The sequence below is a fragment of the Rhipicephalus microplus genome, chromosome 2, assembly GCF_043290135.1.
Source record: "Rhipicephalus microplus isolate Deutch F79 chromosome 2, USDA_Rmic, whole genome shotgun sequence".
Taxonomy (NCBI): domain Eukaryota; kingdom Metazoa; phylum Arthropoda; class Arachnida; order Ixodida; family Ixodidae; genus Rhipicephalus; species Rhipicephalus microplus.
Genome location: NC_134701.1, coordinates 286,435,170 through 286,452,079, shown reverse-complemented (window position 1 = coordinate 286,452,079; position 16,910 = coordinate 286,435,170). Strand labels below are relative to the sequence as shown.

The 16,910-nt window shown below is 49.5% G+C and overlaps 1 protein-coding gene across 10 annotated transcripts in view; it reads right to left on the bottom strand.

The window, feature by feature from the left end:
* LOC119177364 (uncharacterized) overlaps positions 1–16,910 on the bottom strand; it is a 515,905-nt gene that overhangs the window by 242,100 nt on the left and 256,895 nt on the right. For 8 of the 10 annotated variants that reach the window (XM_075882186.1, XM_075882185.1, XM_075882188.1 and 5 more), the window contains one exon: positions 2,121–2,186. The exons of the other annotated variants lie outside the window; for them this stretch is intronic. The gene's annotated coding sequence lies outside the window, so the exon portion shown is untranslated. The remainder of the gene's footprint in view (positions 1–2,120; positions 2,187–16,910) is intronic. 10 annotated transcript variants of the gene reach the window in all.

The window sequence follows — 16,910 nt, the reverse complement described above, 5'->3', positions numbered from 1 at the left end:
CAGCACGACCAATCTAACCGTGCCACGGCTGCGAAGAGATGAGAGGAGATGAAACACGCAACTGGCTTAGCGCCATTAAAACTTCCAAAGCCGCCGACCGCACGCGTATACAACGAATCTCGCAGCACGGACGCACAAACACGCGCCCATGCGCCACTCTGCGTCAAGGGCTCGTATACAAAAGCTTCGCGGCGGCGAATTAGGCTGACGAATGGCACGGACCGAATCGAACGTCGCTTGTCAACTGATAAGCTTCTTCGCTGTGTACTATACGGTCGGGCCGGTCGGCTCCGACCACGGCTCGTCAGAGCGCTGCCTTTATTCTGCACGAGCGCTCTTCGCATCGAGCCGCATATTCGCATGCGGCATGCACGACCGCAACTCATTACCGAACATACTATAGAGATGGCTAACAATGGTTTGCGCGGGGATACGTGCGTGCGCGCCGCTTAAAACAAAACGCTCACGATTGCACGCGATGGGAATGTGCGGGCGAATCGAAGGACGAAGCCAAACGTCCATGTAGCTGGAGGAAAGATAGCAGGCGCCTATCGGCACTGGGAGCCGGTTGAAATTGTAATCTGTGAGCGTATAGTAACAAAGAAAACAAGAGGGAATGGTAGAGAGGGTGCACAAAGCACACAGACACACACACGAAAGGGAAGCTTTTTTTTCTTTTCTCGAGCGAACAGAAACCGGGGCGCGCGTGTACGATGGAGCGAGGCGAAGCGGCCGATACGGCTCTTTCCAATTTGAATCACGGCCCCGAAGAAGACGAAGCGAGGACACGTCCCCGCCGCGAGCACGTCGCATACCCCCGGAGGGCATCGCAATGCTGGGCGTCATTAATTCGTCGGCGGCGCTTAACCCTCTCCATCCGCGCGGAGTCTTTCCCCTGCGACAACGACGCGGCGGAGGAACAGAAGAGAGGTCGGCCGCCGACAAAGAGGCATTGTTTGCGGTAAGTGTTTTGTTTGCCTGATGGATTGACTCGGTTTTCCTCCCGGGCCTCACTACCCCCTCACGTTCGTTCGTCATCCCCCCGCTCGGAGGCGCGGCACAGGGCCTCAGCGTCTCGCCCTGTCTCCGGCGCCCCCGAATAACGGCGCTCGGGCGATAATGAACGAGCCGGGCAGACAATGAAGGCTCCCGCTCCTTTGCTTTTGATTTGGCTTCCACGCGTGCGCCTGCATTTGGGCAAGCTTGGGAAGAACAGTGGTCTGCGCCGCAGCCTCACCCCCCCCCCCCCCCCCCGCATTTTTAACTGCGGGTCAAGAGTTCGTCTCGTAGGCGGGAGGGAACGATCGTGCTTCCGGGCTTGAACTCCGCGCAGCGTTTCATGGTGCACTTTATTGGTCGTGATGGGTCTGAGAGCTCAGCGCTGTTGTTTCTCACGTAGCCTTTTTTCTTTGAGGACTATTACAAAGAAGTAACACCTCGGCGCCGGCTACTTTTTGTTTAGTGCATCAAAACGTGTCATACCACTAGCCGAAACGGACGAGGACGACACAACGGGACCAGCGCTAACTTTCAATTGAATTTTATGGTCAGAAGCAAGTTACAGTACAAGAAGATCCGTACACGCAAAAGGCACAATCTCAGCACATCAAAACCAGCCACGTCTAGAAAGACGAATTCACTCAGTTATTTGCAGTGAGCCTTTTCTTATGCACGGATACTCTTAGACTGTTCCTTCTGATAATAAACTTCCATTTGATTTGTGGGGTTTAACGTCCCAAAACCACCATATGATTATGAGAGACGCCGTAGTGGAGGGCTCCGGAAATTTCGACCACCTGGGGTTCTTTAACGTGCACCCAAATCTGAGTACACGGGCCTACAACATTTCCGCCTCCATCGGAAATGCAGCCGCCACAGCCGGGATTTGATCCCGCGACCTGCTGGTCAGCAGCCGAGTACCTTAGCCACTAGACCACCGTGGCGGGGCAAAACTTCCATTTGAAAGTTAGTGCTCGTCCCATTGTTATGACACCTTTTGATACATTTAACCAACTATCTCGAAGAGACACGCCGACATGCTCCTCATTTCTTGCGTGGAAAGCTATAATACGCCCGATAACGGGGAGCTGCTGTGTGAAACTGAGCCAGTGAGCACTTACCTGCAGGCTGTCCTAAAGATGGCGTACCAGCGCATCCATGATTGCGAAAGACGTCTCACACGATCTCTGCGCAGTAAAGAGAGGCTTCATTAGGATGACATTTACATATTCGTCAGTCATTCATTACTGCAATTAATTTGATGAATAAAGTAGGCTCGAGCACTGCCGTGAGCTTTGCGCGTGCATATGCGGTGCTACGAGGTAGATCTATGCCTCGTTTGTAACCAGAGGAAGACGCCGTCAACAAACTGGGCCGCTTGAGCGACGTCATGGCGAGCAGGCTCCGCCCAGCCCACAGCTCGCCACAGCCCTCTATGATCACGTGAACACTGCCGCAGCAGCCGCAAAGCGGCCTCCTAAACACAGCGCGTCGAGGAGCCTACCGCGTCAACCAGCGCCTGCGTGAACGCACGGGAGGCTCCCCAACGCGCTGCGCTAGGAGGTCATCCAGGCCGGCGGCGAGCTTTGGACTGGGCGGAGTCTATGCACAGCGATGTCGCTACGAGTGCCCCAGTACGTCGACGGCACCCAGCGTTGTTTACGAACACGTAGTAGGTATATGCATTGAATTCATACACCACTCGTTCATGAATAGAGCAATCTCGAACATCGCTCACAACATTCGAAAATTTCGGCCATCTGGCGTTTTTAGCGTGCACCCGAATGTTATGAGCACACGGAGCTCCGGCATCTTGCCTCCACTGAAATACGGCCATCGCAGCCGGGATTCAATCCCGTGACCTTCCGGCCAGCAGTCAAGCCAAATAACCAGTAAAGCCCCGCGACCGGTTAGCTTCCAAGTGGCCTATATCGTGTATTTATCGTCGACGGCGACACGGCCCAATAATCAATAACTGTATCGACGAGACTTTCATATAGCCGTTATGATGTTGAACATTATCTGGAGCGTAGCTTGAACCTGCAGCTTCAAAATAAAGAACAGTAACTGATGGCCTCCTTCCCTGTTCTTCTCCCTCTCCGTCTTTGCTATTTTTCATGTCAATGACTGAAAGCTGATAGTTTTCCAGGCGAGATGAAAATATCAGCAGCAAAAAACGGCAAAGGACGAATGCTTATTTTCAACTGCGGACAGGAGAGGAGGAAGAGGAGAAAAGGAAGAACAGGGAGCTTAACCAGACTGGCTAGTGCACAACACTTATCATTGTTTCAGGCCTTTAATTATGCGGAAATTTACTGTCGAGAAAACAAAACGGCGTTGTTCGTAAACGAACCAACTGTAATGCACATGTCGTTTCACTGCTTTCAATACAGTCAATCAGCACAATTTTTTTCGAATGCATTTGAGATGGTCGCCAAAATGGCTGGGCATTTGGCATGAAATCACCCTAACAGCATGTCAAGAACACAGAAAAAGGTCCTATGTTTATTAAGCCCTTTATTTACCAAGAAATATATTGAAAGTGCCTCCTCTGAGGCACTGTATAATGCTGCTTTTTTTCACAGTTCTAAGGCGGCTGCTGTCACAGAACGAGCGCTCAAAAAGGGCGCGCCGCCAAATTCCCGCGACGAAACGCCGGAGTGACGCCGCGAGGTCAAAAGGAAAAGAGAAAAAAGAAAACAAGCTCCCCGGACACGCTCCCTCTCCTCTCGGAAGCGTGGCTTCGCCGACGAACCTCCTCACCCTCCATCGGCGGCCGAGCAAGCACTGGAAATTTCTAGAAGGAGGGAGGCGTGGTCATGCCGAGTTGAGTCATCCGACGCGGAGGGCATTCGAACCGTCTCGCCCTCTCCCCAGCCTTCGCTGCGTATCGCGCCGACGAAATGACGAGAACCTTCTGGAATCTCGCGCGGAAGGTATTTAATCGAGCGGCCGAGACGAGAGAGCAGGAGGAGAAGACGGAAGTTAGCGCCAGAGCGCGTAGGGATTCCGCCGTGTAGTCGGCGAAGGTTTTGTCCGTAGAGACAAAGCAGGAGACGAAGATGATTTCCACCTGAGGGGTGACGACTCGAGCTGCAGGCAAGAGTGTGTGTTTACCGCTATCGAGCGAAGACGCGTGGCAACCGCTGCGTGTGTGAAGCCGACGTGTTTCCGGCGAAGAAGTTGAAGCTTGGAGAGTGGCCAATTGAAGGCGCGAGGTTTCCTGGAAGAGAAACTTCGGCGAGGTTTCCTGGAAGAGAAACTTCGAGGGCAGCGGAACGACAACAACGCTGGACTTTGAGTGAGTGATTCTCGGAAGAGTATCATCCCGACTTTTGTTCAAAGAACTTTGGACTGAATAGGTTTTCTATCTCTTTAGTCTTTAAGTGTCTTGGTTGTTCAATGCATGCGACTGCATTGTAGTGCGTATTGTTGTCTGTGTCCGTTGTTTCGAGTGTGGCTGTTTGTACTGTGTAGTACGTTGTTTGATTGGTGACATATTGTATGCAACTATTGTGGAGTGTGCATACCTGTGTGTTGTTTTGATCTGCCTTTATTGAGAATATAATTCAGTTTTTGTTTATCAACTCTCGGCTCTGACTTGTTCTTTGGGCCACAGCCGGCGTCCGCTGGCGCGCCAAAAAGGACCACTTCTAAATTGTCCACGCTTTCGTGGTGCGGTTCGGGGGGGCCGATACTTCGGCCCTTGGAATTAGCCCGGCGATCGCCTCCCTAATTAACGGGACCGGTGTGACAGCTGCATGTGCTATTGTTGTTTACATGTGCAGCAGCGGCATTCATATCTAGTAGAAGTCGCTGTTGGGATAGTTGGTGCATGTTTGCATTAAATATTAGTCAATTTTGCGCCCAAATGACGACCACACAAACAAAGAAAACACATAAACAGGATGGGCACTCATTTGCAATTGTTTATTTCTTGAGGAAACAGGCTGATATAAACCCACTTTTCGTCAACGCATGTGCAACCTACTCGGGCCGTCCCTTACCTAATCACGCTATAGGACACATGATCGCTAGATACCGTGCTTCCAGCTCATACATGATGAGTGAAGTTTTGCTAACGCAATTGATACCCCGGTTCTTTTGTGAAAGCCCTTCGAAATTGCTCTGGTGTGAATCCACATCAAGCTCTTGAACGGGCACCCTCGTTATTCTTTCCCGTAAGGGCGTGTTCTCTCGCTCGATCATTGACGCAGCGCCTCGTCGTCTGGCTAACATGTCTCTGTCTGCACAATAGGGGTATTTTGTAAACCACTTCAGTGGCAGACTTCGTGAATGGCCACGCATGCTTCTTTTTACAGTCTTTCAGCTGCTCAGCATGATTTCCAGCGATGCACCGGCGCAACTTTGCTAGTTTGTTAGGGGCACGAACTCCATCAGTACATCATGCCGACTCGCCACCTTTTTAAGGTTGTGTGTATGAATGTATGCTATATTATGAATATATGGTACAAACAGCTGCTAGTGAGCACCCGTCCTGTCCATGTGTTTTCTTTGTGCGGTCGTTGTTTCGTCGCGAAATTGACTATTCAATTCAGGCATCATGTCTATTTACAGTACATGTTTAATGTCTGTAGCACAATATTACAAGCTATTTTCGTATTCATATTTGCATGTTCAAGAGAACAGCAGCCACGCCAATTGTGTCAGTTAGATACAATTTCCTAATTTTGCACAAAACCATTATGAAATGCCCAACCAGCCTCAATTATTTCTCAGTATTGTTAATTTTATCAAGAAACATAAAATCCATTATTCAACGTAAGTTTGTGCATCACCATCCAATTGATTGATGTGTGCAGTTTAATGTCCTAAAGCCACCATTTGATTATGAGACGGTTTAGGGGAGGGCTCCAGAAATTTCGGCCGCCTGGGGTTCTTGTGCACCCAAATCTAAGAGAATGGGCCTACAGCATTTCCGCCTGCATGAAAAATGCAGCTGAGTACCTTGGCGACTAAACCATCGAGGCGGGGTCATCATCATCCAATCTAATACAGATGCGCCAACCGTAATTATAACTTTTAATTTACTATATTCTAACCTCACAGCAAAAGAAAAGAGTAGAACGGTTTAAAAGAAAGTTCTCCCCCCTTTCTATGACGTCCATAACGCTTTTTAAGTCGCTTTTGCCAGAGTGCGCTTTCGCTCTGCAGAAAAGTGCTTTATGATTTGGAAGTGGCTACTAATACTCGCTGTCACAGGACACAAAATATTTTTTCCCTATATAACTCTGCCATGTAGATGCCATTCAATAACGAGTACTAGTATGAGTGCTGGTTGTCTTTCAGAGTGATTTATGAGGTTTTTGCAGCCTTAAGCGACGATAAAGAAAATCGTATGCCACTTTTGTCTTTTCGCCACCCCCTTGAGCTCCTCTTTTACGAATATCTGGAATTTCTGGGTCGCCTGCCAAACAGTTTGACAAGCTCGGCAAATACTACTGTGAGTTTTACCCCCGTATTCTAGAACGTCCCTTCACTAAATGCTTCACCTTGACTTGAGAAAATTGATTCCAGCGCAGTCTCTAGGCAGAGCAAGTCACCCAATATCAGGGATAATCTGCAGCGATTCTCGAAAAACGCAGCGTTATTTTTAGACAAGCGGTGGTGCTGTGCTCAGCTAGTTCAAGTGAAGGACGAGATTCGAGTTGAGGAGCGTTCGTAAATAGGTAGGTTAGCATTGTTTGCACTGTGGGACAGTTCAAGAGTGCTTTTATTGAAATAGCTGCGCTCTCGTATATTTTGCATGAATTAGTGGATATCAAATAATTTCTACATATGTTTTTCCTTTTGTGTGATTCAGTCTAATTTGTTGTACTACTGTAAATTTGGAGCACCACTGCGGTGGTCTAGGGGCTATGGTACTCGGCTGCTGACCCCCAGGTCGCGGGATCGAATCACGGCTGCGGTGGCTGCACTTCCGATGGAGGCAGAAACGCTGTAGGCCCGTGTGCTCGGATTTGGGCGCACGGGCCTACACCAAGTAGTCCCCAGGTGGTCAAAATTTCCGGAGCCCTCCACTACGACGTTTCTCATAATCATATAGTGGTTTTGGGATGCTAAACTGCACATATCAATCAATGCTGTAAATTTGGAATTTCAGGCTCAAAAATGCTGCGTTTGTTTTTCCTGAAACCTGCTCCAAATTTAAATTTTCTCTCTGGAAAAGCAAGATATGATGCTCCAAAATATTGCTTCAGATGATAGCTTGGCTGCTCCACCTCTGCTAGCTGTAAGTGGTTAATCTTTCACCCTGCTTTTGTGTGTCCATTTTATGTTCCTTGATGTTGCATTGTTTCAGGGAGACATATTATGTGATGCGCTTGATATATTACATATTTAAATCAATTATTCTGCATGGTTAGTATCTAGTGACACTGTTAAGCTATTGTAATTTTGCCTATTGTTTTCACTCCTGTATTATTATTTCTCCAGTATTCTGAATGTCTGAACACACAAGGGTTATTGTGAAATGAAAATGCCATTCTAAGACTGTTTTGTCATTACATTCATTAGAATACCACTAGCCTTGCATAATATGCATAAGGCATGCCACAACAAACGCAAACTGTGGCGTATCAATGAGGCAATTGTAGTGTGCATTGATATATTATTTCAGTATATTGTAGAAATAAGGCGTGCTGCATTGCACTACTCTTCCTGCTGTTTGTATGCTTCACTGCACTGTGCTTTTGTGCTGCATTGAAGCGTGTTAAAATTATTTCTTCATTTTTAAGTGCAATAAAGGCTCTTCTGTTGTACTTTGATATGCATGCATCGGTCGTTAGAGCTCCATGCCGTATCATTGACGCTGATTTTCGGTCTTCTTTTGTAGCAATTGGCATTCTGCTCTGCACAATTGAAAAAGGCTTTTGATTAAGGTACAATTTGTCTCTGAAGCCTGTATGTGCTCTGTGTCTAATAAAATAAAGCTTGATTTCATTTTGCACTATGGCACGGCTTTGTGAACGTTCTGGTATGTGTGACAGCTCATTTTGAGTGATGCCTTCGCATTAAGCTAGGATTATATGTTATATGTGAGAGCCTTATATGCCGTGCTTCATCTATGCACCATAAAAGCTGTGCTAGGGCCAGGATTACCACACGGTGGCAGGAGCCACTACAATAGGACATCTGCACATGATAGGTCTAGCTAAAGGGTAAGCTTTCGGCTGCTTCTACAGGGGCCTACTGGAAAGGGGTAACACTCGAATTATGGTATTTTTCGCATGGGTGTTGGGGCATTATTCAGCATGAACACCCCCACACCCTTTTTGCTGTTTGGGCGAGTTACACCCCTACACTACTTTTGTTTTTTAAGGGTGTTAGGGTGTCATAGCAATATTACACCCTTACGCCCTTAAGATTACTTGGGTGTACATTTGCTTTTACACCCTCACTCCCTTAAGGCCACTTGGGTGTACGTTTGCTTTTACACCCCAAAAAATGTTTGTGCCACAGGGTGTAAATTCGGAAATCGCGCCCACGGTATGAGTGTAGTCCTGCTTGATACACCCATTTCGTGGGGTGTAGGGGTGTGAGTTATAGACACTATAAAACACCTATATGGGTGTAATTTGGTTTACAGTGCAGGGACGATATATAGATGATATCTCTTGTATTGGGCCGTGACTCAGGCGCTTTCTCCGGAATAATTGAAGGGTCGATTGAGCGTAAAAAGAGCGCACAACAATGCGATAATTACCGACCCTGCGTGCGTCGTACGAAGCGTAAGCCCTGTATGGAAAGCGAGCGAACAACAATCAAACAAGCGGTACAGATGTAAAGAAGTAAAGACGCCCACCGAAAGCTCCATGTCATAAGACACGGTTTGGTATAGAGCCCGCGGCTTGCGAAACGTCGCCCCAGATGGGCCCTACTGCACGCGGCCCTGTTTCTATACACGCGGGCGCAGCCCACTGCGCATACCGGAAAACTCTTCCAACCTACGCCATCGCATTCCTCTCTTAATCTTTCAACCGCCGTACGTAGACCCTAACCACTGAACCAACACCACTCTCATCACAACCCAGGCAGCGGCACGAATATTCGTAATCATAACTCACCCTTTAGAGTAATTAATATCGCGGAGCGCGGTGGTTTTGTCTGCGGAGCGTGTTCGGGAATACCGTGCGAATGAAAGGGGTAGGAAAGCGAAGGTGCAAGAGAACAAGCTCTAATGTTCGTTGCTTCAGACGCGAGCTATTTATATATATACGCGTACGCAGCCGCTTCGTAAAAGAGCGCGGGAGCTGACGCTTTTGTGTACAGGCACGATTGCCAAACCCCTCACCCCAAAGCAGCCGCTTTTCTCGTCGGCGCTCCCATAACGTGCCTATAGTTTGTATTATTACTCAATTCAGAACTTTGTGCGAAACTCTGGATAAGGCGCGAACGCAGGAGATGTGATGATGTCGGGGCAAATGACAAATATAGCCTGACATGGGGCATTCGCCGTCTGCGCGCTACGAAGCACGGAAAAGGCACCCATTATGAACGCGTGAACGGAACCTAGCTTGTGGTGGGCACGTGTGAATGTGCGAAGTTTCGAAATGCGCCGCATCGGCATCCAGCCACCGGGGAGGCTGTTTGTGAGCGCCTAAGCGTTCTTCCCGTCAATTTGCCTGGCCAGGCGTGCGGTTCAGCTACTGCATGCGCGCGCACTGTGTTGCCGGTGACGGCACGGGATACTGCGGTACGGTATTCTAACAACTTAGTCTGAGGTAGCGTTCGCCTCGTGAGTATACGGCGCTCCGATGCTTACTCGAAAGACGCGGTATCAACACCGGCCGTGCCTGTCGCATTTCGACGGAGCTGAAATGCGAGAGGTCTTAGTACTGTGCGGAGTAAGTGCACGTTAAAGGGGCACTAAAAGTCAGATAACAATTTACGTGAGAGTGAAAGCTTAAGGTCTGACAACATCTAAAACGAGAATATTATCAACAGCAGTGCCCTAATTACCGAGAAATTAAGGTAAATGCACAAGAATACATGCGGCGCAGTAGGAAATTCTCAGAATGATACCCACGACGCCTACAATTAATCACTAGTAATCGATGTAGCTGCACTAAATAAAAAAAAACCTTCCATGCCACATGAGACGGAATGAAATGCTGTTTTTGCTTGTTCGTTTCTGTTTGATTCATGGAAAAAATAACTGCCAGACGTTACTATGGAAATGGCGCGACTGGTCCAAAAATTCAACTTTCGCGTGGTTACACCAGATTCGTCGTGCCATCTAGCGGGGTGAAGTTGAAACAAAGCACGTATTTCATCTCGGAGCCAATGGCGAGAAATTTATCAATGGTCGTTTTTGCTGCTGTGGCTCCCGCTGCTTTCGTTCTGTCTGCTAGTGTCAGCGCCCGTGCAGTAAAGCCGAGCAACGTTGTGCACGGCAAGTGACGTGAGTCGGTCCGCTTCTTGAGGCGGGTAATTTGAAGTGCGCTAGCCCGATGCGGGCCACTGAAACGTAATTTTGTTTCAAAATAAGCCCTTGCTAGGCAAAAAGTAACAGAGGTTTCTGGACCGCTATTTCAACAATGAACGTCGACTTTATAGCTGCCTTTAGCGTCCCTTTAAAAGAACCCACCTTGACCACAGTGAAACGCTAGAAATAACTTGGAACTTTTGAAGAACACAGGACAATGCACAGCTAGAAAACGACGCCCTCTTGTGGACGAACCAGACGTACGACATTGGTAAAAAGATCAGAATTGCGCTGTGATTTATCGAAAAATGAACTATTACCAACTAGCCTAGATTTCCCTCCTTGTTCTAACTGCGGATGTCAAGAAACAACACGAACCTCCAACAGGACTAAATTACATTGACACAGCAACACGGCAAACATGGAACACATCAGGAATTGCTCAAGTGTCTCACGATGACGAGGAAGGTGACGCGGAAGCCTTAATGGAAATGCAAGCTGTAGTATGTAGGAACTACAGCATGCATCACAAGCCACCTAAAGTTTGACCTTAAAATAACCTTGGCCGTATTTGACCGTTGATAAGTCCAGTTCAGCTGCTGTGAGAAATGCCTTGGCCCACTCCCAAATTGACTTTGCGCCAACCGAGAACTGGATTGACCCCCGTTCAAAGCTACTTCAAGAAATTGACTTGGCTCCCCCGCAAGAAAGCGAGCTGCGCGAAGTGCACTTAATTAATCATGGTTGTCCTCAGCCTCACTCATGAAGGCCCCATGATAGAGCGCAGCAAGTATTAATTGAATCTATCGCACACGGATATGTTGCTCTTGCAGCCCTCTTAAAGTTCGTTCTTGAACAGAACAAGTCGGCAGCTGATCCATGGAAAGCGGCGCCGCATCATCATGCGATGCATTTAGAGCTCAGGTAATTATGAGCCTTGGTGTCCTATATCCAGGCCATGAAGATCACGAGTTTCTCCACACGATGCATAAACTATAAGGATAATCTTACATTTCTAAATAAACCCTTTAGCCTCTTGAAACGAGCGCGCATAACTACAATAGTTACCAAGCGAACAGTTAACCAGAAAAATATGGAAAGCTTTCATGTCATTATCATTTTCCGTCGTTTCGTTCTCGCTTACATACGCTGTCACAGTTTCATTGATAATGCCTTAAAATTGCCGTTCGATTTCACAGCTATTTGTGTCACAGTTCAGAGCCATTTATCTTCGTGTTCTTGAGAATGGCCGGAAAGATTAAGGAACACAATAAAGGCGTTAAAATCAGGTGCACAGAACACTTCACGGACTTTACAGCAGCATTCTTGTACTCTGTGCTCTGTGGATTTCATTCTTAACTGCCAATAGCTTCTGAATTATACGTGCGTATCAGCAATTCCAAGAAAATGCTTTGCATCGCCAAGCTTGAAATATGCCAGACTTCGCAGCTACTTCAATACACTATGAGGTTCCACTTCATCATCTCAGCCCACAGCTTGCACTCATTCGGTGTTTCCAATAACCCTTTTCTTGGCGCTTTGCTTTGTTAGGCGCTCAGGTCGTGAAGAGCACATGTAATCTGGCATGCTATACCCACTCGTGAAAAGGCACTGGCCTGATGCTGGATTCTCGAGCCACAAATTTCACAAGTAGCTCCATCCAAGCGAAAAGTTCTGTGAGCACAGTGTGTGTTTGGGTAGGGCTCGTTCACCTACCGAGGCACAGTCCCCCCAAACTAACCAAAGTGGTCCTCGCACCGCGTGGCCCGACGTGACAGAGGCCGGCCAAAGCCCGGGCGTCCGCTGGGGACACCAGGGCGGTAATGGGCAAACAGTTAGGAGCGCCCGGGTTGCTTGATGCGATTATCGAGCGCACCCAAGGAGCGCGGAGATTAGGTGGTGCGCTCGTATCTTGCCCCAATAGAGCGAACGACGACGACGTCGCATGGCGGCGGGAGCTCGACCGAGCTCCGCACGCAGATCTAATCCAATCAGTGGACACGCGAGGACAAGCGGCAACTGTAGTTCTTCTATGCCCATAGTTTGGTTTTTATTATTTTTTTTCGCTATACTTCTAATGCACGCTACTGCGCTGCTGAAGAGCGCTGCTATGCATTCCTATACATCAAGCGTCGTCGTCGGTACTGGCGCTGTCGCCTCGGCCATCCTTCGCACAGCGCGGATTCAATCCCAGCCACTAACGATCGTTCAGCGACTGCGAAGCTGACAACCAATCGGGCCAATCTGCAGCCGAAACGAAAGAAGAAATGAAGCTCGAGCAACGAGCCTGCCGCGCAAATGGGAGATTTAGTTTGCACAAGCACATGTGATCGTTCCGTATAAAGCTCTACACGATACAGGACCAGCTGATAACACCTCGGATTTTCTGCTGGACATTGACCTCTCCCGCCAAAGAAAACACAGCCGAGTAACCTTGTAATTTTTGCGATCAAACATATTGATAATGCTACTGCTATTACCGCTACTATACTATACTAATATAACACGACTGCAAACTATAGACGGATAAGCAGGCTTGACACGGATGCATTACACTGGGGTAGAAACAAACTCATACATATTAGCGATAAATGGTAACATATAGCATATTACACTGAAAAGTTCACTCCATACAGCTTCCTCATATACACTAGAGGGAACTCTGGCGCTAGTGTCTATGGGAGCTGCTACGCACGGCGCTTCAGCGAGCATGGGAATGATGGGTAGTACACACATTTGCCTAATTTTCGTACTTCTGGCCTGATTTTGACTCCGTGTGTGTTCGTGTGGCTTGGAGCAGGTTTCTCACGAAACAAAAATCAGCAAATGTTCAGCGGTTGCGCTTCACCACCTTATTCTTGTAGACTTACCTTTCCAAATCGGGTCACGAAGTTAAAAAGAGTTGAATCTTTCTTTCAAAACAAAACCGAGACACAGCAATAAACGAAGCCGCAAGTACGATTCGCCGTCAGCAAGTACGAAGACTAGGCAAATCCATGTACTACCCATCATTTCCATGGTCGCTCAACGATCGCAGCGACAGAGTCCCCTCTAGTTAATTTTAGGAAACTTTATGGTTCACTCCTCCCAGACAGTCGGCAAAAGCCTTCAAGCTGAGACAGGAGCATAGGCAAAAATTTCTTTCGGGAGGGGGGCACCTTTTTTATTTCGGCGGAGGGCAGTCTTTGAAATGGTCACATTCCGCTCTGCATATGCCATGAAGAAAAAAAAAATCACAGCATATCCACGGAGTGAATGATGATTGGTGGGCGTTCGCCAGTGGTGGGCGTTCGCCAGTCAGTCTGTCCATTCGTTCTTGCGTCCGCCTATCTGTCTGATCCTTGGTGCATCCGTCCGTTTGTTCATGATCGTCTGTCTGTCCGTCCATCTCTTCTTGCGGCCATCCCTCTGTCTGTCCATCCGTCCGTGCGCCCCTCTGTCAGTCCGTTCGTCCGTCCATATGTCTAGAGAAAACTCCAAGCACAGCCATTTCACATTTTTTCATCATGTATTCATCATATACAAGTGCCCCCATCCAGCAGACATTGTAAGGACCGCTATTTCGGGTATGTGCCACTGGTGGTTACGGGACGCACAAGCCACGCCATAAGGAGCTTCGCCCCTAAAAATAGGGGCGTAGCAGGGGGGGGGGAGGGGCAGGGGCTCGATGTGCCACCCCCCCTGCCACGCCCCTGAGTTGAGATGCCAAAACGAGAGGAACATCGCGCAGTGTCCGAATAGGAACCTGCGACCGGCGGACTGGCCTAACGGTGCGTTCACACTGTGAGCATTCCGGCCGCCAAAAGCGCGCCGAATCGGCCACCACGGACCAATAGGAGTGCTAGTCAAGGAATTTATAAAATGGCGGCCAAGCCTTACTCACTTGTCATGTCGCAGCGCACGTAACTGAATGTTGTAACCAACGGGAGTTTAACCCACTCCGTGCCTATACTTCACGTCCCTATTTCGTGGGAGGTGGTGGTGGTGGTGAAAACATTTAATAACCATTAAATGGTTACAGAGAGGTGATTGGGTTGGGGCCTTATTGGCCTCGTATACCCTCACAGCACTAGGTGGAACCCCTATTCCGGGGCTCCATTGGCAAGCAACGCCGCCCGCGCCCGTTGAACCAGAGCCTCTTGGGCCTTCAGGTCTTGACAGCCGAGCAGGGCCGCCTCCCAGTCCTCTCTCGTGGGATTGGGGTTGGGGGGGATAGATGGATTAGACTGGCACGCCCAGACGATGTGAAAGGTGTCAGCCACCTCACCACAGAACTGGCACGTGCCATCAAAGGATGAATTGAATTGTTTTAGCACCGCCGGGCACAGTACAGTATTGGTAAACAGTTTTAAAAGGAGGCGCTCGTCAGCGCGATGCAGTCCCTTACAAGGGTCTGGATAGCGCCGGTGCTCCTCCTTGTAGTAATTGGTAATATCTTTGAATGAAAGGGCCGAATTGTCTGATTGAGAGAAGGCTTCCAAAGACAGGGAGATAGCCCGGGAAGAGAGTGCGCGGGCGGCCTGATCAGCCTGTTCGTTACCCCTGAGTCCTTGGTGACCGGGTGCCCAAACCAGATTTCGCGGAGTTGGATTAACGTATCGGCAGCTAGGTTCCAGTATGCGCTGAGCAAGCGGTGAAGCCCACCCTAGCTGATAGTTCCGACAGGCCCCTCGTGAGTCGGTGATGATATGTTTAGAAGAGGGATAGGTGAGAGCCAGAGCGATGGCAATCTCCTCCGCGTGTGTTGCGCTGTAGGCTTTGAAAGTGAGCCCATTTACGGTGTTTGCGTTGTGTATGACTGCGGCAGTATACCACCCCCCATGGTGCGGGCCGGCAACGTCCACGTAGCACACGTGTTCCTCTTGACCAAAGTGTCGCTGCAACGCTTCCGCGCGCGCCTGGCGGCGACCACTGTGGTTTTCTTTGGACATGTTGCGGGGAAGGGGTCGGACCCGGAGGGCGCGTCTCCAAGGTTCTGGCACTCTCACCCTTTCCTCAATATAGTAATCGTGTTTGATGTGTATTCGGTCCAAGAGGCGGCGACCGGAATGGGTCTGTGCAAGGCGCGTGTATTGGTTAACGAGGTGGGCTTCTCGAAGTTCCCGGTAGGTATTCACCACGCCTAGGGCCAGAAGTCTCTGGTTGGACGTGGTGATAGGGAGGTCGAGAGCCCGCTTGATAACTTTACGGTGGATGACCTCGAGTTGATCATCCTCGTGTTTGCGTAGGTGCAAGTAGGGAGTCGAGTAGAGTATTCTACTCGTTACGAAAGCATGGGCAAGCCGCATTGCATCCCTGCTTCGTAATCCGCCCCGCTTGTTGGAGACCCGTGTAGCGATCGGGCTATGCCTTGACCCAGCGAGTCATTTGCCACGCCGGATTAGTGCAAAAAGGACAGTCTCGCCACGTCTGGACGGAAGAAGCAACAGAGGCCGGCCCCACGAGACGTCGCCTGCTGATTGACAGCGGCGCCAACGGGGTGGAATGTCGCCAAAGAGGGTTTTGGAGCCGCCACTCTATCTCCCGCCTGGGCCAGTCACGCATCGTTGGCGCGTTAAACGGCAGACGACGACGGCGCTGGTCAAAGGGCTCTCCCCAGAGGATTCCACGAACCGGGCACCTCTCAAAAGATCGGCGCTTGTTTAATCCATTGTCAAGTAGCCGACCGGCTGACTGCCTATGCCCGCCAGGCATTGTCCCGGAGTACGAGACGTAGTGTCGCCAAGACGCCACCAAGAGGACAACAGGGACGGCGTCTTCCTAGGGGAGACCGCGGCGGCTGCCGCGGATCGCCCCGCTAATTGAGCGAACATAATCGGCGGACTCTTCGAAGTATGCGGCCAGGATTGTGGGCACTCTCGACTAAAGGCTCACACACGACGAGGAAGAGCCCTGCTGGCGCCACCAAAGTGCAGTGTTCACGTGGACCTTGCATGCTCGCCCCCCCTCACCTGTGTGTGCGTGATTGGTGGTCGACTCGTAGAGGAGGAGCCCGACAGGGCATAAAACGACGCGGCAGAGTGCTGGACGTCTCTTTGAACCTTGCTCTGAACTATGTAAAGTAAACCACCACGCTCGTGGTTTGTGAAACCACTTTGTTCTTCTCTTCTCTTCTGTCATCTCGACAACTCCCTGTAAAGATGTAAATAAATCCGTTAAGTTTGCTCAAAGCTCTCCCCTAGTCCTTGGCTCGACGGAGCGACGGCGATCGGCCCCGCTACCCGCAGACTGCGGTCGCCGCGACCCGCAACAACTGGTTGGCAGCAGTGGGATGCCATCAGCGACCTTCCTTCCCATCCGTAACAACTGGATGGCAAGCGGTTGGATGTGAGCCTGGAGGACGGAGAATGAACAACACGCCGAGATCATGGAGACTGGCAGCTGTGGACTGGTGAGTGCTGGCTTTGGTTTTTTGGTTGCCAGGCTGATAAGATAGAAGTGCAATCTTTTCGCTGGTAGAGGC